The following is a 25,231-nucleotide window of genomic DNA, read 5'->3' as shown; positions in this document are numbered from 1 at the left end:
ACGAGTCCCCTATACGAGATAGAGGTGCGTGGTCTCATGGGGATCGATCCGAACTGACAAGCTGGCGAGACATGTTAAAAGGGAGGACTGTGGAATTTTAGTTCGTGTACTGAACATCATCTACGCCATCTTGCAGACTCACGTATGAACATACACGGCAGCCATTTTAGGTACCATGGTCTCCCTGTTCACGATCACCCGTCAGCCCATTTCCCTGACCCTGCAAGCATCCCCCATGCACCCTGACCGCCCCCGCTCTCACATGCACAAGTCATGAACCCTTCTGCTTCTGCATGACGCTTTCATGAATGAATCACACCCCGCGCCTGACCAGCACCTCCTCTCCTTCCATGAATACCCCTCTTTGGATAAACCCTTCCTCCACGCTCGATTGTCCACACCGATCCTTCCTTTCATGAATATCTCTCCTTTGATGACCCCTTCCTCTGAGCCCGATTGCCTGTACGAACCGCTGGTCATCCCTTAGCCTGAGGATACAGTTTATTGCCCACTACTGTATGCACTCGCCTCTCTTGAAAGGAGCCACTATTGATCATGACCTCCCCACCCCCTGAGATTCGATCAGGCGCACACATTCCAAAGGAATCGGCAGAACACTCAGCTGCGTGATCGCCCCCTCCCATTGTATGAGGGGTAAGGGCCTCTACTGTTGTCATGTGTTGGAATGGGCCGGAACTGGGGGGGTGCCGGGGATGTCATCCTCATACTTCACAATGTCTTTGTTGTAATAAAGAACGTTCACATGTCTTAAACCAGTGTATAAAAGACCAGGCCCCAGAGAGGCTGGGAGAGCACCTCGAGACGATACCTTGTTGTCCGATCTGACGTGTTCCAATCCGTCGGAATAAAACTTGTTTCCTGTCTTCCTGTCTCCAGCGCCTGCCTCTTTATTGGATAACTTCGTATGGTATTAGAGGCGTTTTACGCCGGGCAAATTTAACCTAGGAAACATCAACTAAATCGCCTGACCATTTTAAATTGATCTTTATCAGTACAACATAGCTAAAAACATTGACAAAGCCAATACCTTGTGTAGGCTAGACCCATTGGCTTTAACAATGCAAGTTGCAACCAGGATAGTTGTATTTAGAAATGAAACACAGCAGAGTTTGAATCTCAGACCTGCCCACCAGGCTCAGCCATCGATTCAGTAGACAAAAATATACACTCAGTCAATACGGCATTTCACTGCTTGCCGAGAGATTAACTGAGATTTGTATTTCAATTCTCTATTAATTTGTAAAAATAAGACAAATAATTATCAGTAGTCAAATACCAAAGTGGTGTGACTTTATCAAGTTCTGTATTTAATAACAGGTTAAGTTTTATGCAGTTCTATGCGTATACCAGATGTGTCTGTCTATGTGTTTAATTAAATTAATAATCAACCCCCAGTATTATCTTAAAACTAGGAATCGTGCTTGAAGCACACATCTCTGTCCACAAGAGGTGACTTAACAATTAGGTCAATTTAAAATACAGCTTGTTTGGGGCCTATACAATAAGGCAGATCTGTTTAAATATCACATTACTTTTGGTTCCTAGTTCGGCCCTGCATATATAACATCCATATAATAAGGGTGGCGCAGGGGAGAGCATCATTGTTAGGAGACCAGTAGCAAATATAGGAGGGTGTGAAGCAAGACTTACTAGAACTGACAACTTAAAAATGCACCCAGTATGTGCCTGCATTTATTTCTATGTACACCAAGGGTCTGTGTTGCGTGTGTGCCCGTGGCTCTTATTTCTGCACCTATGTCTGCGTGCAGTGAGTGACTGCATCTTAAAGTACAGTGAATGTCTGTGTATTTTTTGGGAACAACCTGTACCTCCGTGTACAGAGAACAGGGCTTGTACCTCTGGGTTCATGTGTGTCCTCTTCGTTGTGTAAAATGATCGCCCTGTAAAGCCCACCTCTACTTCCATTTTCTCAAGTACCTCAAACGATTGTGTACATATGTGGCACTCCCCCTGTCTACCATGAGCGCCCTGCACCTCTGAGAAATGGAATGGCTGGCACCTCCTTGTAGGGGTAAGCATTGAGGGCGATGTGAATCAGTGTCAGTCAGTCAGTGTCAGTCAGGCAGTCAGTGTCAGTCATTGTCTGTCAGTCATTGTCAGTCAGTGTCAGTCAGTCAGTGAGTGTCAGTCAGTCAGTTTCAGTCAGTGTTAGTCAGCCAGTGTCAGTGTCAGTAAGTCAGTCAGTATCAGTCAGTCAGTGTCAATCAGTAGTGTCAGTCAGTCAGTGTCAATCAGTAGTGTGTCAGTCAGTCAATGTCCGTCAATCAGTCAAGAGTCAGTCAGTATCAGTCAGTCAGTGTCAATCAGTAGTGTCAGTCAGTCAGTCAGTGTCAGTCAGTCAGTCTGTGTCAGTCAGTCAGTCTGTGTCAGTCAGTCAGTATGTGTCAGTCAGGCAGTCAGTGTCAGTCATTGTCTGCCAGTGTGTCAGTCAGTCAGTCAGTGTCAGTCAGTCAGTGAGTGTCAGTGAGTTTCAGTCAGTGTCAGTCAGTTTCAGTCAGTGTTAGTCAGCCAGTATCAGTCAGTCAGTGTCAGTCAGTCAGTAAGTCAGTCAGTCAGTGTCAATCAGTAGTGTCAGTCAGTCAATGTCCGTCAATCAGTCAGTGTCAGTCAGTCAGTGTCAGTCAGTCGGTGCCAGTCGGTGTCAGACGGTGTCAGTCAGTGTCAGTCAGTGTCAGTCCGTGTCAGTCAGTCAGTGTCAGTTAATCAGTGTCAGTCAGTCAGTGTCAGTCAGTCAGTGTCAGTGTCAGTCAGTCAGCATCAGCCAGTCAGCGACAGTCAGTCAGTGCCAGTCAGTCAGAGTCTGTGTCAGTCAGTGTCAATCAGTAGTCAGTCAGTGTCAATCAGTAGAGTCAGTATGTGTCAGTGTCATTCAGTCAGTGTCAGTCAGTGTCAGTCTTGTCAGTCAGTGTCAGCCATGTCAGTCAGTGTCAGTCAGTTTCAGTCACTCAGTGTCAATCAGTCAGTGTCAATCAGTCAGTGTCAATCAGTAGTGTCAGTCAGAGTCAGTCAGTGTCAGTCAGTGTCAATCAGTCAGTGTCAATCAGTCAGTGTCAATCAGTAGTGTCAATCAGTAGTGTCAGGCAGTCAGTCGATGTCAATCAGTAGAGTCAGTCAGTGTATGCCAGTCGGTGTCAGACGGTGTCAGTCAGTGTCAGTCAGTGTCAGTCCGTGTCAGTCAGTCAGTGTAAGTCAGTCAGTGTCAGTCAGTCAGTGTCAGTCAGTCAGTGTCAGTCAGTCAGTGTCAGTGTCAGTCAGTCAGCATCAGCCAGTCAGCGACAGTCAGTCAGTGCCAGTCAGTCAGAGTCTGTGTCAGTCAGTGTCAATCAGTAGTCAGTCAGTGTCAATCAGTAGAGTCAGTATGTGTCAGTGTCATTCAGTCAGTGTCAGTCAGTGTCAGTCTTGTCAGTCAGTGTCAGCCATGTCAGTCAGTGTCAGTCAGTTTCAGTCACTCAGTGTCAATCAGTCAGTGTCAATCAGTCAGTGTCAATCAGTAGTGTCAGTCATAGTCAGTCAGTGTCAGTCAGTGTCAATCAGTCAGTGTCAATCAGTCAGTGTCAATCAGTAGTGTCAGTGAGTGTCAGGCAGTCAGTCGATGTCAATCAGTAGAGTCAGTCAGTGTATGTCAGTCAGTGTCAGTCAGTGTCAATCAGTAGTGTTAGTCAGTTAGTCAGTGTCAGTCAGTGAGTGTCAGTCAGTGTCAATCAGAAGCGACAGTCAGTCAGTGTCAATCAGTAGAACCAGTCAGTCAGTGTCAATCATTAGTGTCAGTAGTCTGTGTCCGTGTCAATCAGTAGAGTCAGTCAGTGTCAATAAGTAGTGTCAGTGTCAGTCAGTCAGTGTCAGTCAGTCAGTGTCAATCAGTAGTGTCAGTCAGTGTCAATCAATAGTGTCAGTCATTCTGTGTCAGTCTGTGTCTGTCAGTCATGTCAGTCAGTCTCAGGCAGTTTCAGTCAGTTTCAGTCAGTCAGGGTCAGTCAGTATCAGTCAGTCTGTGTTAGTCAGTCATGTCAGCCAGTATCAGTCAGTCAGTGTCAGTCAGTCAGTAAGTCAGTCAGTGTCAATCAGTAGTGTCAGCCAGTCAGAGTCAATCAGTAGTGTCAGTCAGTCAATGTCCGTCAATCAGTCAGTGTCAGTCAGTCAGTGTCAGTCAGTCGGTGCCAGTCGGTGTCAGACGGTGTCAGTCAGTGTCAGTCAGTAAGTGTCAGTTAATCAGTGTCAGTCAGTGTCAGTCAGTAGTGTCAGTCAGTCAGTGTCATTCAGTCAGTGTCAGTCAGAGTCAGTCAGTGTAAGTCAGTCAGTGTCAGTCAGTCAGTGTCAGCGACAGTCAGTGCCAGTCAGTCAGAGTCTGTGTCAGTCAGTGTCAATCAGTAGTCAGTCAGTAGTCAGTCAGTGTCAATCAGTAGAGTCAGTCAGTGTCATTCAGTCAGTGTCAGTCAGTGTCAGTCTTGTCAGTCAGTGTCAGTCAGTGTCAGTCATGTCAGTCAGTGACAGTCAGTTTCAGTCACTCAGTGTCAATCAGTCAGTGTCAATCAATCAGTGTCAATCAGTAGTGTCAGTCAGTGTCAGTCAGTGTCAGTCAGTCATCAGTGTCAGTCAGTAGTCATTCTGTGTCAGTGTCATTCAGTCAGTCTTGTCAGTCAGTGTCAGTCTTGTCAGTCAGTGTCAGTCAGTATCAGTCAGTCAATGTCAGTCAGTCAGTTCCAGTCATTCAGTGTCAGTTAGTCAGTGTCAATCAGTCAGTGTCAGTCAGTGTCAATCAGTCAGTGTCAATCAGTAGTGTCAGTGAGTGTCAGGCAGTCAGTCGGTGTCAATCAGTAGAGTCAGTCACTCAGTGTCAGTCAGTCAGTGTCAATCAGTAGTGTCAGTCAGTGTATGTCAGTCAGTGTCAGTGTCAATCAGTAGTGTTAGTCAGTTAGTCAGTGTCAGTCAGTGAGTGTCAGTCAGTGTCAACCAGAAGCGACAGTCAGTCAGTGTCAATCAGTAGAACCAGTCAGTCAGTGTCAATCAGTAGTGTCAGTAGTCTGTGTCTGTGTCAATCAGTAGAGTCAGTCAGTGTCAGTCAGTGTCAATAAGTAGTGTCAGTGTCAGTCAGTCAGTGTCAGTCAGTCAGTGTCAATGAGTAGTGTCAGTCAGTGTCAATCAATAGTGTCAGTCAGTCTGTGTCTGTCAGTCATGTCAGTCAGTCTCAGGCAGTTTCAGTCAGTTTCAGTCATTCAGGGTCAGTCAGTATCAGTCTGTCTGTGTTATTCAGTAGTGTCAGTCAGTCATGTCAGTCAGTGTCAGTCAGTCAGTGTTAATCAGTAGTGTCAGTCAGTCAGTGTCATGCAGTCAGTCAGTGTCAATCAGTAGTGTCAGTCAGTGTCAGTCAGTGTCAGTCAGTCAGTGTTAATCAGTAGTGTCAGTCAGTCAGTGTCTGTCAGTGAGTGTCAGTCAGTAGTGTCAGTCAGTGTCAGTCAGTCAATGTCAGTTAGTCAGTGTCAGTCAGTGTCAGTCAGTCACAGTCAGTCAGTGTGTCAGTTAGTGTCAGTCAGTTAGTGTCAGTCAGTCAGTGTCAGTCAGTGCTGATGGACCGTCAATGACTTGCCTAGCTGAAGGCGCCCCCCCCCACAGACAAACTGGCTGGTCTGTGATGGATGTCCACCCCCAGCTGATGCAACGTCCGGCCCCACCATCGTTGTGGGGGGAGGGGGGAATACCATCCATGAGTGCGGGGGAGGAGGGCAGCAGGCCAGCCCCGGGTCAGCTTGGCTGCCTTCCACTTCTCCACACCAGTAACATCTCATCAGAGGCGATGTTGTGCTGCATAATGTAGCGCCTAGAAGCAATATTGTGCTACGTTGTGAAACCTTAATGGAACGCCCGCCTCTAACCGCACGTCAACAAAGCATGGTCTTGCCAGGACTCTTGAAATTGTTTCAATGCCCAGTGTGGCACATGGAAGCGATCATCAAAATGAATCTGCTGACCTGGTTTCTCTGGCTCTACAGCAGCTCCACTGACCTGGTTCTCTGGCTCTAGAGCAGGTCTGCTGACCTGGTTTCTCTGGCTCTACAGCAGCACTGCTGACCTGGTTCTCTGGCTCTAGAGTAGCTCTGCTGACCTGGTTCTCTGGCTCTAGAGCAGCTCTGCTGACCTGGTTCTTTTGCTCTAGAGCAGCTCTGCTGACCTGGTTCTCTGGCTCTAGAGCAGCTCTGCTGACCTGGTTCTCTGGCTCTACAGCAGCTCTGCTGACCTGGTTTCTCTGACTCTACAGCAGCTCTGCTAACCTGCTTCTCAGGCTCTAGAGCAGCTCTGCTGGCCTGGTTCTTAGGCTCCGGAGCAGCTCTGCTGACCTGGTTCTCTGGCTCTACAACGGCTCTGCTGACCTGGTTCTCTGGCACTAAAGTGGCTCTGCCGGCCTGGTTCTCTGACTCTAAAGCAGCTCTTCTGACCTGGTTCTCTGGCTCTAAAGCAGCTCTGCTGACCTGGTTTCTCTGACTCTACAGCAGCTCTGCTGACCTAGTTATCTGCCTCTAGAGCAGCTCTGCTGGCCTGGTTCTCTGGCTCTAAAGCAGCTCTGCTGACCTGGTTCTCTGGCTCTAAAGCAGCTCTGTTGACCTGGTTCTCTGGCTCTAAAGCAGCTCTGCTGACCTGGTTCTCCCCCTCTAAAGTGGCACTGCTGACCTGGTTCTATGGCTCTAAAGCAGCTCTGCTGACCTGGTTCTCTGGCTCTAAAACGGCTCTGCTGACCTGGTTCTTAGTCTCTAGAGCAGCTCTGCTGACCCGGTTCTTTGGCTCTACAACGGCTCTGCTGACCTAGTTCTCTGGCTCTAAAGCGGCTCTGCTGACCTGGTTCTATGGCTCTAAAGCAGCTCTGCTGACCTGGTTCTATGGCTCTAGATCAGCTCTGCTGACTTGGTTCTCTGGTTCTGAAGCTGCTCTGTTGACCTGGTTCTTTGGCTCTAAAGCAGGTCTAAAGCAGCTCTGCTGAGGTGGTTCTCTGGCTCTACAGCAGCTCGGATGACCGGGTTCTCTGGCTCTAGAGCAGCTCTTCTGACCTGGTTCTTAGGCTCTAGAGCAGCTCAAGGCCGAACTGTTTATGAATTTCACCAGAAGCATGATTTGGCTCACCGTTCCTCAATTAGATGCAAGTTAAATAAGGGGCCATTTTAAACCTTGGTAGTATTGTGTGGGCGGTCATTATCTAACTGCACAGTCATGCCAAAAGGCTAATTCGTAGCAGGTTAGGAAATACTGTATTTTCAACTCTCCATCAGGTGCATGCCTTAACCATACATGATTACCCGTAGTATTTATAAGCTTCCAGCTTGTGTTCACAAGTCATGCCACTCAGAGCACTGAAGTGACAGGAGACAAGGGTCCCGTACAGAAAACACATGAAGTTTTACAATACTGTAGTCTTCTGTAAATGTTTGAGTCCAGAGGGAGGTATGATGTGCGACCGTTCAGCTGCCCGTCCGGTACTTCCTCCTGGACACAAGCAGGGTAAGAGTGGGTGTCCACTCTGCAGACATGTTTTGCTCTAGGGCATTTCATCACTAGGGTCCATCGTCCTTTCCTGGCCCGGCCAGTCCCCATAGAGATGGAGCACAGATGAGGACGATGGGAGAGGAGACTCCATCTCTACACTGCTGACAGTGCTGGGGGTCAAAATCTGGCAAAAAGCACACATTTTGGGTCAGTGGGCTTCCCCATTAAATCACAGAGGACAGGCATCTGCTGTCCCTAAATGCTTCTATTTCTGTGCAGTTCAGTGAAAAAACCAAGCTGGCCTAAGCAGCTTATTATTTATGCGGCAACGTTTTGGGCTTTTTGGCGCGTTTTGTTATGTTACAATGTTTTATACAGCAACGAAATCACCGAAGACAACGGGTGCGCAGTACTGGCCGCTGTCAGGCGCTCTCAATAATATTGAGGGTATTAAAATGCTAATTTCATTCACATCGTCAACTTTCATGAACACCCAAACCATATATTGAGATGTTTACAAGAGGCCAGAGGTCATGCCGTTTGCTGTGTGCTCAGTAAAGAACGCCGTCATGTGATTTCGTTAAATGTATGTCAATATTGGAGGGGCCGCCCTCTTTCTCATGGTGCTAACAGAAAGCACAGCTTAGGGACACAAGAGGCTGGGCTACCAAAAACACATGTCCTACGGTGTGAGAACGGCAGATTCTTGCTGTGTGGCTCCTAATCATATCCATTATAATTGTGCGATTCTGCGGCCAAGACAACTTTCAGTATAATTAAAGATATGCCGCACTTGCCACATAACTCATCATCAAAAGTTACTACAACCACTGTCACGTGTGCTGCAGAAAGATGGTGGGCGCTGTTGCTATATTTAGGCGCTAAACTGATACTAATGTGGTGCTACCTCTGCTCAGTATTAATTTTGGAAAAAACACAAAATTGTGATGTAATACTGCCACAAAGTGTGTTGCTTTATGCCGTATAATTTGCCTTTCTTTGTCGCATGATTTAGTCACCTCCCCCACGTAATGTATTAATCCTCGCCACAAAATGCCAGTGGTCCTGATCTTTATGAAACACATGTCCTAAATTCCTAGGGTGTTTCAGGGTAAGCAGAGTCTTGCTCTTGTGAGCCCACAAAAATACGTCATATCAAAAAAGTGTATGGCTAGGACAGGGGAATCAACGGCTCACAGAATAACAATCTCCAGGAAGGAGAGAGTATAGAGACCCTTGCCACGTGGAGCTCATACAAACATGTCCTTAATGTGGAGAAGCGTGGCTCAGTGGTTAGAGGCGGCAGACCCGGAAGCTGAGATCAGCCGTGGACCAGGGTTCGATTCCGGGTCTCGGGCTCATAAATTCCACGGACTTGATAATTCTCGTTCCGGTGCCTACTCAGCTCACGGGGTCACACTCTGCGACTCTGGGCAATAGCTTGCTTAATCTCCACTACGGCCCCTCGCGGCGGGATGCCTGGCTTTCACCTTGTGGACACCCTGCTGGGGTATCTCACAGGGGAATACCAGGACGGGTTCCCTAAGCAAGCGCCGAGATGCCTACGGGTAGTCGTGCGCTATACAAGAGTATCATCATCAATCATTTCCTTCATGCCCTGAGTAAAGGGGTGCATGTTTATTTTTTATGGTCACTGGTCAGTCGTTTGAACAAGAATCATAATTTTATGTTGGAATCTGTAAACTATGTAAAATAATTCCGTCTACATGTCAAGTGTGGTAACTTCTTAGTTATGGGGAGCACACCTCAGCAGAACTGCATCCTGCCCGGTCTAACTGTCGTTTATGGAACAAGGCGGGCGAAGCCAAAGCCAGCCATGGGGGGGGGGGCAGCTTGTGGAGGCTTCTAGAAAGGCACGGGGTTCAGCGGCAGAGCAAAGAACATGCGAGAGGCCTCGGGTGCACGCGCTGCCAGGGGCAGGGACGAGCTGCATTCCTGCGCTTGCTCTTGGCAGGACCCCGCGCCTGGCCCTGGCGGCCCCTCCTGGCCTTAGATACATGAGTTTTCCCCTCTTGGACCCAGCGGTGAGCAGGCGCGCGAGGCTGCGCCCGCCGCCTCCCTCGGTTTTCTTGGCCCTGCGCGGCCTCCGTCCGTGTGATTGTTGGAGCAGGCCGCGCGGCGGGTCTTGGGGTTGCGCAGATACCGCGCCCCCCTGTGGTCCGCTGAGCCGCCGGGGTCAGGAATGCTGAGCGCCGCGGGTTCAAAGGCCCCCTCGGGGCCCCAGCTCCACCGCGCGCACTTCACCTGCTGCCAACATTCCAGACCCTTCCACTCGACCACCAGGGGGGTGCGCGAGCACGCCTCTGGCGGCCGCGCTGTCTGTGCGGTGCCAGAACTCAAGGAGCCTGGTCAAAATGCATAACACCGGGGCTTAATGGCATTCTTTTTAGTTTCCACCTCTGCAGCCAAAACAATAAGTTAAGAGGCCCTTTTTGAAGAATCCCGAAATCAAAGTGCACATTCCAAGCATTTTCTTTCAGCTCCCAGAATGCTCCCTAGTCCAAAAGTCTGGAAGGGAGCAGGGTTACTGTTCACCTGTGTTATTTGCATATGTGGACTTCGGTGGCGTGCGTGGTGCTGGCACTAGTTTTCCCATGTGCTAGTCAGAAGTCACATCACTCTCATATGAGGCCCTTCAAGTGGTAATCACCTCTTCCATGTCTCTTCCTGAGGTAAGAAAAACAATGAATCCCTCCGCCCGGGGGATTCCCCTTGGTGAGAAGGTGCATGGTCTCCTGGCCTGGGTGGTTTTGCAAACCTCCTACTTTCTTGCACTAACCACAGTTCACCGCCTCCTGGCCTTAACTATGAAGCTCCCAGCAGCGTTCATTGTACAGTGTTCAGTGTACAATTACACCAACCACAGGGAAAGATGCATTAGATTAGACCAAGACCCACCAACAAGCTGATGCGATGGGAACCTGCCACAGTTCTATCCACAACCTTTTAGTTATTCCCCAAGTTTTTTATACGCCTTCCTTCCCAAAACAGCTCTTTCCCCAGTAATATGTGTCCAGTTTGTTTCACCTTTTGACCATGGCCATTGGACTTTTCATGGGCTGTAGATCAAAAGCTCACTTTACCCAAGTTTAAGAAGATTTTGGAGTAGGCCTTTTATTGTTCCCAAGATAGGAACAGCACTACACCAGGCCTCATAACAGCTGATATGAAGGTACTTAGCTGTGAACATTAGTGCTCGTAGTTCAGTCTACGAGGGCAGCAGGACTCTTAGGATTTCACTGAATCCCCCCTCAGACGACCCTCTTCTCCTCAGTGTTACCCTTTTACTAAAAATTGTTAAGATATGGTTAGGACTCCGGATTGTGCACCCCTCTAATTAACAGAGCAATGAGCTACGCCAGACTTAGGGCACATGCACCTTAATGCCTGGACGCTCTGTACATAGATGAGATTCTTGAAGATGGGGTCAATCAAGATGCAAAAGCCCAAGCCAAGGATTTCTGCAACACTGGGCTTAACGCTATCACAGCCCCACATCTTGCAAGTCCCTGTGCTAACTTAGCCTTGTTTACCATGTTTTTCACCTTGGCCTGCATGTGCACAGTGAGCTTTCTCATCAACCAAGAGGCATCAACCGCTACGTTTCCTGGGTGTTGAAATAACTTCCATTCTAGCCTTTTCTAGATTCCCAAGAGATTAGGTGGGAAATGCCATCCAAGGAGAACAGAAGCCTTCAAACATGGAATGGCCTTCCAGAGAACCTCATCAATGATTACTGGCTCTCAGTCATGTTCTTGTCAGGACCCCTTAAATGCATTCCCTTTTCTTTACATATATGAGTAACATTTTAAACACAGCGCTACAAAAAAGGTCTCTTTTCTTTAAAGATGGTACCATCTTCTCTGTAAAAGGCAGGGAATAATTGAACTGGTGTGCTCACAAAGGATGGCTGGAGTGCAAGTCCTTTTTCATTTACTCCGGGCCTGTACTTGAGTTTGGATGGTAATCCGAAAGTCTCCAAAATCGAGAGCAATTTCCAGGGCAAGGTTAGCAAGATGGAGGGAATTCTGCTGGTGGGTTTTACACGCAAAATTTGTATTTTCCTCCAGAAATTTTGAAGATGTACCACCAGACTCTAGATCGGGTCCCTACTACTAGGATGAAGCAATATCTGCTGCAAGACAAAAGTGCAGATAGATGAAGCCATACTTTCTCAGATCAAGAAAATCTTCACCGAAATACCTAACAGCTTCTAGAGACCTCATTTTTTAGCAAAAGTTCAATTAATGTAGAATCACCAGTCAAAGGCCTCTCTATCTAGTAACAAGGTTGGTAAGCTCCAAATTCTCAAAGCAGGCCATACCCTAGTTAGGGATCTTGTCTGACCCTAAGAGCCATGGCAGTAGAGAAGCCATTGAGAGATCCACTATATAAAGAACAACTGTAAATTCCTTGGAAGAGAAAAACGCCCATTTTCATTCTATTCATGCTTATACTGTCTTGTGCCAGCTCTTTATCCGTTTGCATGGTGCTGCTAGTTTATTATTCTCTTACAAAATTGAATAAAGGAATTAGAGAGAAGTAAGTGACCTGGCTTATCTGTGGACCATCCTTACTCCTAAACTCAGCAAGACATAATCAAGACTCTCAAATTCATATTCCCCTCACTGGTCTTTACGCTTAACATTTGGTCCTAACAAGTTATTCCTATTCCCACAACATGCTGCTGGAATACAGTCTTGTCACTGAAAGATTATAAGGGCAACTATTCAGCTCAATGTGATCCATGGCCGGTGCCTCAGCTCATCGGACAATCACAGAATTGTCTGTGTGGTAGATGAGGATGATTCATTCACAGAGCCGGTAACGAGGGCGAAACTGGTCCTGGGTTGCTTGGGTTCTGGTTCAGAGAGAAACTAGCTTGGAAGTTTGGGCTGGGCTGTTCCCATGAGGAACAGGGTCAAGACTGATTTGCATATGGCTGGGTTCAAACTGGGGTGACATGTGGGCAAAAGAGCAATGGATTAATACCCAGGTCTGTGACTAGGGTTGAGTGGTTGAAAAGTTTCAGCACTCGGTCCATCATCTTGTTTTGTTTGCTATGTTCACCCTAAGTGGCCATGGGTATGCCCAGACGTGGGTCCCTTGCTCGTTATGCCACTGGAATCAAGCTAGCCTGGCTGATGAGGGGTGAAATCCTGAAACCGGTCCTGAGTTGCTTGTTTCCAGTTCAGGGAGAACCTAGCTTGGCAGTTTGGGCTGTACTGTTCCCATGACGAACAGGGTCAAGACTGATTTGTATACGGCAGGGGCAGGGCCCAAACTGAGGTGGCATGGTGAGCAAAAGAACAATGGGTTGGAGTGCTATCCCGAGCTATTGCCAGTGGTTAGGCTTATTACAAGCAGCCTCCTCTCACCTTTTGTGTGTTTCATAAAGCGTAGGCTTCGGTAGAGTTGTGGTGCTGTAAATCAGAATTGTCTGAATGGATCACACTCCATCTACCACACAGACAATTCTGTGATTGTCCAATTAACTAATATACTGGTCAGACATTAATCCTCTTATTCACTCACCTCAATGGTACTGATATTTTCATTACTGAGATGATTGAGTTGGCTCACTGAAATTCCAGTTCCATTCAAATATTTGCTGCAGGGGCATGAACCCACTGAGCTATTTAATAGGCTAAGTACGTTCCCTTTGCTCTGCTGGTGCAGGTGAATATTACCATTGCGCCGGTGTTGTCTGACCAAAGACTAGTTTTTTTAAAGTAACACTACCAGGAACAAGAAGACACGAATAATGCATGTCTCGGTTCCTCCTCCTCCACACTTTTGTCATTAGCAATGTTTTATTTCAGAGCAAGATTTCCAGTTGATTCTTGGTCTGCTGAGTTCTATCAAGGGTGTCTTTCACATGTTCTGTCTCCAAGGGATGGTCTCCAAAATATAAAGTGGTGCCCCGGCTGTTCTTTTAGTGATCTCGGGATATACACGGGGCATAGAGGGAGCTGTAGGCAGCGACTTCCGACTTCAAGTGCGGTTCCCGGGTTAGGGGTGGTTGTGATTTGATGTAAACAATGTTTTATACCGGCAACAGTACAACGAAGGCATGCACAATGTTACTCCTCCTATATGCCTGTCCTTCAAGTCCACGTTTGGAAAATACCATTGACCAGCTACTGTAACGGAAGACCTAAACTCTGGGCTCAACGTGGAGATGTGTCTGTCCCTACTCCCCTCCAGTCTCACCAGCATCGGAGCTGCACCAATGCGCTGCTGACGTGATTGCATCACATCAGGGCTGAACCTACCCCTTTCACTTCTGATAGTTCTGTTTCCTCTGACTAAGGCACCCAATTCCCCCAGATGGCATTTTTACTGCATCAATGAGACAAAGTAGTCACACGTTCCAGTGGAAAGGCCCTACTTCTTGCAGACGAGACCATCTAGAGAGGGGTAACCAGGGTCAGGCTAGTTTGGTCACAGAGAGTGATGTCTACCCACAAAAGTCGCTGAGGCTTCCTGTCCCATTCTCACATATATATAGCAATATGCTCCCCTCCACTCCAATCTATCCCATTCCAATCTACCCCACTCCAATCTACCCAGTCTACCTCCACTGCACTCTAATCTACCTGACTCTACACCAGTCTACCCCACTCCTCTCTACTCCACTCCACTCGACCCCACTCCAATTTACAGCACTCCACTGCAAGCTATCCAACTCTACTCAAATCTACCACCCTCCAATCAACAACAATCTACCCCACTCCAGTCCACCAAATCTACCCCACCCCACTCAACTCAACTCCACTCTAATCTATCCCGCTGCACTCTACCACACTCCACTCTTCCTAGATCTACCCCACTCTGCTTCACTCTAATATACCCCACTTCATTCATATCGACCTCACTCCAATCTAACCTACTCCACACCAGTCCACCCTTTCCAATCTACCCCACCACACCCCACTCCAATCTACCCCCACCGCAATGTACCCCACTCCAATCTACCCCATCTACTCCACCCCAATCTATCCCACCCTACCACAATCCACTTCACGCCACTCTACCCTACTGCACTTCAGTGTACCCAACTCCAAACTACCTCTACTCCAATCATCCCTCATACATCCATCCTGCTCCAATCTGTCCCACTCCATTCTAATCTACCCTACTCTAACCCACCCAATCTATCCCATTCCACCCTAACCTATCCCACTACAGTCCACTCCAATCTACCCCACTCCACTCTTCCCCAATCTCACACTCCACTCTAATCTTGACTCCACTCCAATCTGTCCAACTCCAGTCCACCCCACTCCACTCCAATCTATCCCAATCTACCACACTCTATTCCACTTTACCCTTTCTACCCCACCCCACTCCAATCTACTACATGCCACCCAAATCTACCCCGCTCCAGTCCAATCTAACTCACTCCACCTCACTCCACTCCAATCTACCCTACCTCACTCCACCCCAAACTACCCTACTCCAATCTACCCCATCTGAACCACCCCACTTCAATCTACCCCTGTCTACTCCACTCCAATCTACTCCACTTCAATCTACCCCACCCCATCCTAATCTACACCACATGATTCTGTCCAACTCCACTCCAATCTACTCCACTCAAATCTACCTCACTCCAAACTACCCCACTCCAATCTACTCCAGTTCACTTCATTCTACCCTACCATAACTCACCCAATCCATCCCACTCCAAACTACCCAACTCCACCCTAATGTACCCCACTCCACCCTACCCCAATCCAAGCCACTCCGCTCTTCTCCAATCTACCCCACTCCCCTCTAACTACCCCAATATATCCACTCTACTCCAATCCACCCACTCCTATCTACCCCACTCCACCCAATCTACTCCATTTCAACCCAATATATCCCAAATCAACCTACCCCACTCCAATCTACTCCACTCAATCTACTCCACTTCAGTCTACTCCACTCCAATCTACCCACTCTACCTCACCCTACCCAAATTCACTTTACTACTTCTCACTCCATTCTACCCCACCCCATCCCAATCTATCTCACACCACTCCAATCTAGCCTCACTCCTCCAATCTACCCACTCACTCCAAACTACCCTGTTCAACTCCACTCCATTTCATCCTACTAAAATCCACCCAATCTACCCCACCCCAATCTACCCTACTCCACTCCACGCTACTCCAATCCACCCCACTCCACTCCTTCCCAATCTACCCCATGCCACTCCTGTCTACCTCGATATGTTCTCACTCTACTCTGTCCTGATCTACCCTACTCCTATCTACCCCACTCTAATCTACCCCTATCTACTTCACTCCAATCTACCCCACTCCACCCCAATCTACCCCAATTCTATCAACCCCACTCCAATCTACCACACTAAACTACCCAACACCCCCACTCCAATCTACCCCACTCCACTCTACGCCAATCTACCCCACTATACTCTACGCCAATCAGCCCCATTCCATTGTACCCCAATCTAACGCACTCTGATCTACAGCACTCCACGCCACTAACTTTTTGTCATGCTGAACAGCACCATACTAGAGTACATAATGGCTAAAACACATTGCCAAAGCAATAGCTTTTGCATAGGTGCGACCTATTGGCTTTGCCAATGCTTGTTTTTTTTTGTGCTAGAAAAAAACATTATACGCCCTCTTTTCTTACATGGGTACTCAGCAGGATTGTCACATACATTTTCTCACTTTGAAGTCAGATAAATTAAAGTAAACACCAGGCTCCCTCTGAAGACAGCTTGACATTTGACCTTTGTCTTTGAATGCACAGCAAATGTGACCAGGTAATAACAAGATTGGAAGGCCTGTTTACAGAAAGAGAGTGCATGGAATAATACAGAAAACCAGGTTTGGGCTACTGGAGGGATGAACTCAAGGTGGGCAGGTTAAAGCAAAAAAGCCAGCAAATAGAAAACTAGAAAATGTGAGTTAGAAACCACAAAGTCAATGCTCAGCAATGGAAAGAATGCATTCCTTGGTCACCTTTCTGAATGTCCTCAATATGTCTTTAGCAAACCAGAGAGTGACCTAAAAAGGACTACTTTCTGTATGTAATGCATGCATGAGATAATAAAAGTGTTATGATGTACTGTACTTTGTAAAATACAAAATAGCCACTCAGAAGCAGTAATGCAGGCACTCTATAGGAAGTAGAATGTTAGATTAGCCAGTAGCATGAGGTAAGAGAGAAATACTCCTCCGGGTTTGGCCAAAGTACACTAAAAATCATTTAAATAATTAATAACGATATGTTACGTACAACGCTGTGCTGTCATGTCAGCAAGACTTAAAAAGGGGTCCTGTTTATGTCACTCCCAACATTATTGGTAGTAACACAACAGATAAGGCCCATGCTATTTCACAGAATAAGTTGATTAAGCGAGCATTGCTGGGATTTGAATACATTTTGCGGCCCTGGGTTGAATAAGGGCAATGCTTGCTTAGACACCACAGCAAAAGGAGCAGGCAACAAGATCACCTTTTGATCTTCAACTCAAGCAGACTTTACTTTATGGTCAATGGATGCAAAAACTAATTAGTAACACGGATGCCTCTGTTTGGGCAATGAATGACAGTAAGTGGATAAATGTTATTATGTTAGGGGTCAGCAATGTCTTCAGGAAACATAGTGTGAATATAGGGTGTAGAAATTAGCCAGTTTTCCAAAGTGATAGACTGAAGAGAAAGCAAATGCCACAAAGTTTTATCTTGACCCGTCCAATTAAGAACAATCATTGGCATAGTCAACAGGTCTGGGTTTAATGTGCTAACATATGAAGCTTTAGCATTTAAGTGATATACAGTAAAGAATTCCGCAAGAGCAGAATAGAGAGGGCTATAGTTATTTCTCAAGCAGTTCAACAGAAGCACTGATGTAGAAGCAGAAGGATACAGTCAAACAGCCAATAGCATTAGGTGAGAGAGGAATACTCTACTGGGGTGAGCCAAGATACAACAAAGTCTCAAGCTAACGGCTGTTTGAAAAAATTCAATGGTTTTAAACGGCAGACCCAAAAACCCACTCTACTCGTATTGTTAGTAAAAGATCGGTTTGACAGCTGTGCTGTCCATAAACATATAAAAAATACACCTTGTAGTCAGACAGCAGAGACAAAGGTGAATTTAAGGAACACTGCACAAGAGAACATGCAGTAATCTGCCCCAAGAGGAACCCTCAACTTCGACAGACCCCAAAGAAGAGTTCCCTAACTCTGACTGATCCAGGTATTCACTAGTCTAAAGGGTGCCTCTGCAGGCTGCGGAATGCCAGGCAGATGTGTGAATGAAGGGGTGCAAAGATAAGCATGAAAACTGTGGCCACTACAAGATGCTGCATGCCCGCTGGCTGCAACGGAAAGTCACCTCTCTGAGAAAGTGTGACCCCTGCAGGTTCTCTTGCACATCAATAAGAGGCACAAGGAGAGAGCATTCACACATCCTTGTAGCATACTTGGAAAACTTGTGTAGCAGTAAAGCGCTATGAGTGGATGAGTTTGAGTACTAAAGCCTATGGGATCCATTTTGGAAGCCCTCGTTTAGCGTGGAACAATATGGAGGATGGAGACAGCTTCTTTAGAAGTGTACTGTGTGCATTCCTGTAGCTGGATGCTGAGGATCCAAACATTAATGTGGGAAGGATGGAGATGGGCTACATTCAGAAATCCTATGAAGTTTTAGTTTCCAAGGGACTGATGATCAGTTCTACCTGAGCATTGTCATTTGGGTCACGGTTGAGGCCTGGGGCTTCAGTTTCTATTGTTCAAGGTGAGGACATTTCTAGATCAGGCTTTCCCTTTTGTCTGTTCCAAATTACTACTTTAGAAAGGATGTGACAGCCTGGTACACCTACCTCACTCATTGCATCAATGTGGTGAGTGCTTCTCCTTGGAGACAGACCCTTTGCTATAAGCAGTGAGACGCATCACTGTACACCAAGGCTGTGTCTAGAGAGCATCTGAAGTATGACACTTGAAAGGAGAACCAACCTAAACAGTTTCTGAAGTTTAATACAGTGGATTCACATCCCCTGTCTGTACAATGTGTATAAAAGTGGGATCCAACCACAGCACTTTGTTCCTGTCCTAGGTTCTTCATGATCAAGAAATGGAGTGCTCTGGGAAGTACTCGAAGAGCTGCTGTATAACCAGTGTTTTAAATGGGCAGGCAGTGTCCAGTGCTGAGTATGGGCACTTCTTTATTTTAAAGGGAGAGTACCTGCCCTTCTGTATTTCCATTTAAAGCTCTGTGTATAACCATGGATTGTGCCTTTCTGGAGGCGAAAGGAAATCACCTGAAGTCTGCATTCTCTGCTGGAGTAGCTGAGGATCTCCCTGGCGCCTAGAAGCCTGCCTGCTTCGCTTCGAGAGTAAAGGAGTGCGTCCGGCCTTGAAGGAAAGACTGCCAAGGAGAAGACCAGCAGGTTCCCTGTATATAGAGCACTAAAAGAAAGTAAACAGTATAAGAGAGCAAAGACAGGAGCAGTGGCGTAGCTAGGCACTCTGCCGCCTTTGCCGCCCGAGGCCAACCTGAAGAGCGGGGGTGGAGCCGCCCTCAAAACTCATGCCACGCGGGGTGGACCCCACCTTGCTACGCCACTCGCCACTGGCCAGGAGCAACCTGTGTCGTGAGTGGGTCCCTAGCTTCTCTGCACAGTCCCTACATGAGAACTGCTCCAAAGCCTGCACCAATTCAATAGTGGCCATCAACCACTAGAGGCTGTAAAGTACTACTGCTGTCATGGACACCAGAAAATCAAGAAGAACCCCTTCCATCTGTGAGTCTGATCAGTCTGGGAAGCCATGACTGCACCTCGACACTGAGAGTCACATAAGGCTAGGGAGGCTGCAACTGCACCTACTGGCTGTGAACCTGATCACTCTGGGAGGCCTCAGCTGCTGGAGGGTCTGTCCCATGAACCTGGCCAAGCCTTACAGCATTTACCTGATGATGTCTGCACCAAAGAGAGGTTACCATGAAGACGGAAGGCGTGGATCGCACTGCTTAACCAACCCGGTGCCCAGTAAATGTATGGATTAATTTCTGTTGGTCAAGTAGGTACAACTAACGTTATTGTGCAATATTTGTTTTCACTAGCATGCCATAAATATATATTCCACATTTTGTGTAGATTCAACATGGTTTCAAAGTTATTAGCAAGCCAGGAAATGCCATTCCAATGGAAAGTGCATCTGAGCCATAGCTACGGAATATATATATATATATATATATATATATATATATATATATATATATATATATAGAGAGAGAGAGAGAGAGAGAGAGAGAGAAAGAGGTGGTTAATTTAGGGAACTCTGGGAGAGCTGCTCCTTTATTCCTTTATATAGAGAGCATCTACATCAACACAGACACTTGAAATCGGGTCACCGCAAGATTGGAGGTGAGCAGATCTCCACATGTGCAATATGTTATTTATTACCAGGACATGTGTAATTATGCAGCCGGGGAGGACCAAATTCTGCAACAAGTTTGACTAAATTATCCTGGCAGAAAAGGCAAATTATGCAGCATAATGCAGTACATTTTGTGATAATATTACTTCGTTTTCTTGCTATTTTTACTCATAGTATTACTATCTGGGCATGGATGTCACCTCATTAGTACTTGTTTAACAACCAAATGGCCCAATAAGCAATGAATGATGACAGTCTTGTTTTGCGAAGGGCCTTCCACTGCGCGAGAACCCTTTACACATGTTTTAAATAACTTTTGATTCATTTGAGCTAAGAACATTTTTGAGGGTTAAAATCTTCAATTCATACAGTGAATGAAGGAATTATTTGGCAAATGCAACAACTCTACAACTATACAGAAACGCCATTGCTACAGAATCACATAATTTCATTGGCCCTATTTATTACCACTGTTGAGTCTTGGGAGGGGCCATGACAGTGGGTCATGATGTCGTTCCCCTCCCTCTCAACGACAACAGTTGAATGCTGGGATGTGGGACTACATTTATGTTCACCGCCATGGCATAAATATATGAGGAAGAGAAAGAGAGGAGGGCGGGTGTTAATACAATTCATTGGGAGGCTTAAAGAGAAGGTAATATGAGAACTCTACACACAGATGGAGCTGTCAACTCAACTCCCCTATGTCTCTAGGGGCACGTCCAGAGGGTCCTGACTTCTCATCCAGCAGCTTTACATGTGTTTGAACCTGTAGATCTATGGTCTATGGGAAAATCCAATATACAAGACCCAGTTTACTGCTGCTGAAAAGTTAGAGGTGCCTGATAGTCCCTAGCTGGGACCAGTTAACAGCTGTGGGAGTGTGAGGAAGGAGGCAGGGGGGAAGAAAGAAAACAAACTGCACAGAGAGTTGGGTTTAAACAGAGGGTAAGTACAGAAAAGTGTGCAAAGAGAGGGAGCAGAGAATAAATTGAAGCAAGAGAAAGAATACACAGAGAATTGTGCATGTATGGAAAGATGAGAAAGTAAACATCAGAACGTTTGCAGAGAGAGCTTGTGGAACGGAGGGAAGCAGCGAGAACTAAACTGTGCACAGAGAGGAGGCGGAAGACGAGAAACAGAACTGGGCATGTATAAGGGAGATGAAGGGTGAAAATGTTTAACTTTGCCTAAAAAGAGTGCACAGGAAGTGAGAATGAAAACACTGATGCAAAAAAAGGGAAAAGAGAAGGTAACCAGAGAACTCGACTGCGATAGAAACAAGAGACAGGCAGGGCAATTGGTGAAAAAAGAGATTTGTGCAGCGAGAGAGCTGGGGAACAAAATGTAAACAGTCATGTGCTTGAAGAAGGTGTGCAGGCAGGGGTGCAGAGAACTTTTCACGGGGATTTGACAGAGACAAGCTAAACATAATTATATTGAGAGGCAGGGTGGTGGGTTAAAGTTAAAAACAAAGATAAAAGGGTGATTAGAAAGAGACGGGGGGAGGTATAGGAACCTGCCCACTGTGGGAAAGGACAGGAAGAAGGTAAACAGCATTGAGCACACTGGGGAGGGTAGTTTGGGTGAACTGGGAGAAATGTGCACAGCAAAAAAATGTCACAGAAGGTAAGAAGAGAGAATTGTGCGGCTAGGGTAGTGAAACACTAAGAAATAAAAGGATGTGTTCTGGATGCGGGATTGGGGAGGTAACCTGCTATCTGGACAGAGACAGGGAGAGGGCAGACAGTTGCGCACACAGAGATAAAGAAGGCGAGAAACGGGTGCACAGAGAGAACTGTGCACGCCTGCTGTGGAGAGAAAGGTGATATGGGGAAACGGCGCGCGGATAGATGGCATGAACAGATATAATTCTCGATACTCCCAGGCACAGACCTGGTGCCTGCTACACAAAGCCTCAAAACAGAGGCACACTGCCCCTGGGGTCAGAGCTGGAAGCGTCCCCGGAGATACAGGTGGTGCCTGCTTCAAATTCAGAGGAAGTTCCTGTCACCGGGCCGGTGCCCGCTTTCCTAGCTGGTGCCTGCTGCAAAGAGGGGGCAGCACCTGCTCAGGGCTGGCTTGCTGCACTCAGACTCTGAGCAGGGAATGCCCCCGGGACGGGGCTGGCTGACCTCTGACCCCGAGCTGGTTGGTGTCTGTGGCACTCAGAGCTGCCGCCCTGACAGCGGGCGCCGGGCCTCTGCTCGGGGTGTGCCTGCCCTATGGTGAGAGCGCCTGGCCCCGCTCCCAGTGGGCCGCGCCTCGGGCTGTCTTCAGTCTCAGCAGTGGGGGGACGGACAATGAAGGGCCCCCCTGCGGAATGTGAAGAGGGCCCCGAGTCCCCATATCTCATAGATGTTCATCGGTCTTCAGCTGAATGGATGCCCCCTACATGGACGAGGGCCTCCCCTGCATCGCAGGAGCTACAGGGGCCTGCTGTACCCTTCTGAGTCTCAGAGCTGGTATATGCCAACCCCAGGGCAGGTGTTTGTCTCCGCTGCTGGTGGGTGCACTTAACTCACGGCCGCAGGGCAGGCAGTGGGACTGGTGCGGTCGCACTGGGCGCTGACCTGTGGAGGGGGGGTGCTGTGACCTCAGGGGGGCGCTGTGTTTAGCAATATCTTAAAATGGGCGAGATAAGGGACACTTTTGCAGGTGGTAGGGAGAGATCCCGAAGAGGTGGTCATGGGATGTGGGGGCGCCAAAAGTGATTGTCGCACAGGGCGCCATCAGCGCTAAAGCCGGCCCTGCACAGCCGGTGCGTGCCCTGGGCATGCTCATGGGTGCATGCCCTATACTCACGGCCGGTGCGTGCCCTAAACTCACGGGTGCACGCTCTATACTCACGGCCGGTGCGTGCCCTGTACTCACGGGTGCACCCTCTATACTCACAGCCGGTGTGTGCCCTGGGCATGCACTATACTCACGCACTATACTCACGGGTGCATGCCCTATACTCACAACAGGTGCGTGCCCTATACTCACGGGTGCACCCTCTATACTCACAGCCGGTGCGTGCCCTGGGCATGCACTCTACTCACGGGTGCATGCCCTATACTCACGGGTGCATGCCCTATACTCACGGGTGCATGCCCTATACTCACGGGTACATGCCCTATACTCACGACAGGTGCGTGCCCTATACTCACGGGTACATGCCCTATACTCACGACAGGTGCGTGCCCTATACTCACGGGTGCACCCTCTATACTCACGGGTGCATGCCCTATACTCACGGGTGCATGCCCTATAATCACGGGTGCATGCCCTATAATCACGGGCGCATGCCCTAAACTCACGGGTGCATGCCTTATACTTACGGTTGGTGCGTGCCCTAAACTCAAGGGTGCATGCCCTATACTCATGGTCGGTGCGTGCCCTGGGCATGCCCTATATTCAGCAGTGCATGCCCTATAATCACAGGTGCATGCCCTAAACTCACGGGTGCATGCCCTATACTTGCCCTATACTCAAGGCCGGTGCGTGCCCTGGGCATGCACTATAATCACGGCCGGTGCGTGCGCTATCCTCACGGCTGGTCCTTGTCTCCTTCAGATACTGCCCATCGCCCGATAGATAAGCTGGCATCAGCAGCTCTCCCTCCATATCAAAGCGGGGTCCCTCTCGCCGGCCGCCGCGCCATCCCACCCTGCCCCGCCACCTGACCAGGAAGCTGCTCACGACGCGCCCCATGAAGCAGCCACCTTAAAACACCCGCAGCCCGTGCACGCATTCCTTCTGCATATGCTGCCAGCGACGCAAAGACGCACAACTTCTCCAGAAAGTTTCTACCCACAGTAGATAACAACAATGCCTATTAAAAAGGTAACTGGTGCGGGGGCAGTGCCAGTCTGGCTCTTGGAGCAGGTGGGGGGTTGACAAGCACTTGCCCTTCACGGCAGGTTCTGATAATGGCAGGTAAGTCTAGGTTGGGGACCCCCCCCTTGGGACCCCCCCTTCCCTCCTCCCACCCCCCCCCCCCCCCCCCCAGATGCACAGACACAGAACAGGCAGGAGACACATTACTTAAAAAAAACAAATCCACTTCACGGAACCATCAGAGTCCACCCTTAAAAGGCTGGATGGAGGTGACCACCCCCCCCCCCCCCCCCCATGTAGCCAGAGGGGGGTCCCTAAGCTTACCTTGGTCACAGTGCAGGTGGCTCCGAGTCCGGGTCCCTTGAGGGGAGGGGCCGGGGTGCGCCCCTCCTGCAGAGTCAATGCGCTCCAAAGAATGACACAGATCCAATAGAGGGGTGCAAGGAATCCTGGGGTCTCCAGCAGCCGGGCCTCTCAGAGAGTCCAGGTGGGCCGGCAGCCGCGGGTCATCGGGTCACAGGGAGGTGCGTGGGGGGTCCCCTGCCCTTTGTCCCCCGCTCCCCTGCTGGGAATAGGGACCCTCCTCTGGCTTGGCTGGCTCTGATGGCCACATCTGCAGGGCCGGGGGCCGGAGAGCAGCCCTGGCTCCGCTGGAGCACGGGGAGGGCGGGGGCTTCTGTCTGCGGGCTGGGGGGGGGGGGGTGCAGGGAAGGGGTGTCTGCCCCCCTCTGTGCAGAGAGGAGGGGGTCCAGGGGGTACGAAGGAGAAGCAAAGCTGCAGGATCTGAGGTGCTGGCAGAGGCAGGAGGAGGAGGGGGCGGAGGGGGGCGGGGTGGAGAGTGGGAGGGAGGCAGGGAGGGGTGATTGATGGCGGCCCTGCGGAGCTGTCTGAAAATGACCAGCTCTGATCGGTTTCAGACCAAATTCTTCATTTCAAGGCTGAGCCGCGGCCCTACCAGCTCAGCCCATGCAGGCGGCTCCGCCCCCTGCCCTCCACGGGCTGGGGCAGCCAGGGGAGGGGAGAGGGAGGGCACAGAGGGGTGAGGAGGTGGGGAGGAGCACCGAAGGGGCAGGGAGAGAGACAGAGGGAAAGAGAAGAGGTGGGAAGAGACGGCGCAGGAGGAGGACACCAGGGAGGGATCGTGAAGGGGGGAATCCAGAGAGCAAAAGGAGAGAAGGGGAGGAGAGTGACTGGGATAGGACAAGGCTGGAGGGAAGAATGGAGAAAAGCATGGCCCGCCGGCCGGTGCCGGGAGAGACTGGGAACTGCTGAGCAGAGAGAGGAAAACGAGAGGTTGAGGCACAAAGACGCAGACAGGCCGGGGGTGTCTGAGGAGACAAAGCAAGGGCGCAGAGGTGGGGACGGGTGGGGGTATGTCCGTGCAGGAGGAAAGGGCCAGGATGCATGGCCCTGCAGCGAGTGGGTGCAGTGCCATACTCCCTCCTGAACACACACACACACACA

The 25,231-nt window shown here is 48.9% G+C and overlaps 1 protein-coding gene across 1 annotated transcript in view; it reads right to left on the bottom strand.

Annotated features, from left to right (window-relative positions):
* Positions 1-24,735, bottom strand: part of GLIS2 (GLIS family zinc finger 2) — a 288,177-nt gene extending 263,442 nt beyond the window's left edge. The window contains exon 1 of the mRNA XM_078663137.1: positions 24,092-24,735. The gene's annotated coding sequence lies outside the window, so the exon portion shown is untranslated. The remainder of the gene's footprint in view (positions 1-24,091) is intronic.
* Between the last annotated feature and the right edge of the window lie 496 nt (positions 24,736-25,231).

This window comes from Lissotriton helveticus, chromosome 10 (genome assembly GCF_964261635.1).
Source record: "Lissotriton helveticus chromosome 10, aLisHel1.1, whole genome shotgun sequence".
Classification (NCBI taxonomy): Eukaryota; Metazoa; Chordata; class Amphibia; order Caudata; family Salamandridae; genus Lissotriton; species Lissotriton helveticus.
Note: the sequence above shows the minus strand (reverse complement) of the source record. Positions and strands in the feature narration are given on the sequence as shown.